Below are 3079 nucleotides of genomic sequence, written 5' to 3'. Positions count from 1 at the left end.
ACAGGAATTTAGGAGGTGGTGTTTAGTGGTGTAAATGAAGTTGGTAATAAAGTAGATTAGGTGATATGTTGTATTTTATTTTTAAATTTAAAATAAATGGAATAATTAATTTTTTGTATGCATGCATTTAGCTTACTGATATTTCAAAGCATATTTCTAATTAACTTTACTCATATTAAAAGTATCCATATTTAATGAATGCTAAATACGACGTCAAGTTCAAATTGAGCATATTTCAAACAATATGTATTGCAAACATTAAAATAATCAATGACTAGGAAAAGATCAAAACAAAATTGAAATTTTGATTCACTTTAATTCACATTTAGCGCCTGATGACATTTTCAAGTTAAAAAAAGTGGCGCCACTTCTGCCACATATGCTACCTGTTCAATTTTTTCAAATTTTCAGTGAAATCACTACAAGTGGCGCCATAGACTAACATAAATACTCCAGTGTGCCATAAATATTCTTACACCTACTTTACATTCACACAACACAAAAGATCCAGAATGCAGCGATCTGCCACAAGTATATGTACAAAGCTTCAGCAACAAATTGTGCAGTTCATCAATGAGAGATGCATAAACGGCAAGCCACCGCGAGGCACGATGAAAGAAGCTAGGGAGAAGTTTAACGTATCAGCTTCTACCTGCACAAGATATTGGTCATCAGCTAAAAAACAAAGAGCAAGAGGAGAAACAATGCAGGTAATCAATCATAGGAAGAACAAACCATGTAGCAGACGTATTCATGTTGATCTTATTTTACTTCAAAGTTTGCACTTCACTAAAAGAGGAAGTATCAGAACATTGGCTGTTGGATTAGGATGCTCTAAGAGTACAGTAGGAAGATGGGTGCAAGCAGGGCTGATTAGAGCTCATACATCAGCCATTAAGCCTGATCTAACAGCCCCCAACAAATTGTTGAGGATGAGATTCACACTAGAGGCTTTAGAATTGGATAGGATTTTAAGGAAACTCAAGTTCAAAGATATGCACAACACAATCCACATTGATGAAAAATGGTTCTATATCACGAAAGGTACACGTAGGTTCTATATGGCACCGGAAGAGGAAGAACCACACAGATCATGCAAAAATAAGCAGTTCATTTCTAAAATCATGTTTATGTGCGCTGTTGCAAGACCATTATTTGGAGGAAACGGAGAGGTTCTGTTTGATGGTAAGATAGGTATTTTTCCATTCATAGAAAGGGTTCCAGCAAAGAGGAATAGCAAAAACAGAAGGGCAGGAACAATAGAAACCAAACCAATCGAAAGCATCACAAAGCAAGTGACAAAGGACTGTGTAATAAATAAGGTATGACCTTCTAAACGGAGTAACTTTGATGTTGCTGTAGTTACATGTTACAGTGATAACGAGTGTTTTTAATGCTTCTAAACTAACTTTATTGCATGCATTGAATGAAGAATTTACAATTCATTTTTTGTATGCATGCATTTAATGTATGCATTCTAGTTACACATTCAACTTATGATGAAAATTTAGTGGATGCAATGCAATTAATGCAAGAATTGAATGCAAAAACAGATTATTCCAGCCATCATGGCAAAATGGCCGGAGGGAGCAAGTAAGCAAATCAATATCCAGCAAGATAATGCAAAGCCACATATTAAGAATGAAGATGTGGATTTTATTGATGCTGCAAATCAGAACGGGTTCAACATGAAGCTGGTGCAACAACCCCCTAACTCCCCAGATACTAATGTGAATGACTTAGGGTGGTTTCGAGCAATACAATCACTTCAGCAACAAACTGCATGCAACACATTGGATGATTTATTGAATGCTGTGGAAAAATCATTTCATGAACTATCTCCTATAAGCCTAGACAATGTTTTCATGTCTCTTCAAGGATGCATGATTGAGATCATGAAGTGTAAGGGGCAGAACAGGTACAAGATTCCCCATATGGGGAAAAATGCTCTAAGAAGATCTGACCAACTGCCTCAGAACTTAGAAGTTCCTACACAGCTAGTTGCAGATTGCATTGCTTATTTAGAAGAACATGGGCATGGGCATAATGAAGGAATAGGAAGGATTGTGCAAGATTTGGGATTGGAACATACTCAGCAATGAGCAGCAACTGCAGTAGCAACTATGCATCTTTTGGGAAGGTAAGGAACTTTGTAAAAAATATTTTGGACATTAATATTTTGGAGATGTGAATCTTATTATGGAGAGATGTTGTAGCAACATGTGAACTTTGTAAACATGTTGTAGGAGCATGTCAATATTTTGTTATTGTAGGTGTAACAAATCTTTTGTGCACAAAGCTTTTGATGAAAAATGATGGTTGTAATACATCCATAAAAAATTCACACACCAACAATTTACACAACCATCACAATTCACACCAACAATAAAAGCATCTTAGTCAGACATTTCAAGGCATATAAACAATACACATAGATATAACAAACACAAACAATTCAACAAATTCAGCAAATTTAACAAAAAATTTCAACAAAATCAGCAAACAAATTCAGCAAATTTAACCAAAAATTTCAGCAAATTTAACAAAAAAATCCAGCAAATTCAGATAGAGAGAAACCAAAACAGAGGAAAGATCTCATCAATTTTAACCTTATTTGAAGCCATAAAAATGCACGGGTGCATATATATCACGTTCGCAAGGATCTTCGCCGGCGGCAGCAGCATCATGGTCAGATATTTGTTGGAACACAGCTTTCAGATCTTTTAATTTCAGCTGACCGCTCTTGAACTTCTTTACGGCAGGGGTGGTGGCGTCGGCAACCGGAGCTTTCTCGGCGGACTCAACAGACGGCACAACGGGGGGGCGGGAGGTTGAAAAACTTTGAGCTTTCCTCTTTCCTTGCACCACGACGAGTGATTTTCCTCCGCCACCGCCACTGCCAGCAGACCACCACGGCGAGCGAGTAAGGGGGCGTCGGGGGTTAACCCACCCATCATCGCTTGGATTAGGCTCACATATTTCGTCGTTGGAAGCCATGGATGCGTGAGTTTGAGAGAAAATTTAGATCTAGGGTCTTTTTTTTGGAAGAGGCGTGGAGAGAGAATGGGGGTTTGAGTCT

At 37.7% G+C, this 3079-nt stretch overlaps 1 long non-coding RNA gene across 1 annotated transcript; it reads right to left on the bottom strand.

Annotated features, from left to right (window-relative positions):
* Positions 1–287: 287 nt before the first annotated feature.
* LOC121803633 lies at positions 288–2800 on the bottom strand. The gene is made up of 2 exons (XR_006051088.1): positions 2610–2800; positions 288–652 (listed from the first exon to the last, which is right to left on the bottom strand). It is a non-coding gene; the product is annotated as an uncharacterized LOC121803633 (long non-coding RNA).
* Positions 2801–3079: the final 279 nt, after the last annotated feature.

This window comes from Salvia splendens, chromosome 5 (assembly GCF_004379255.2).
Source record: "Salvia splendens isolate huo1 chromosome 5, SspV2, whole genome shotgun sequence".
Lineage (NCBI taxonomy): Eukaryota > Viridiplantae > Streptophyta > Magnoliopsida > Lamiales > Lamiaceae > Salvia > Salvia splendens.
This window is presented reverse-complemented; position numbering and strand designations above follow the sequence as displayed.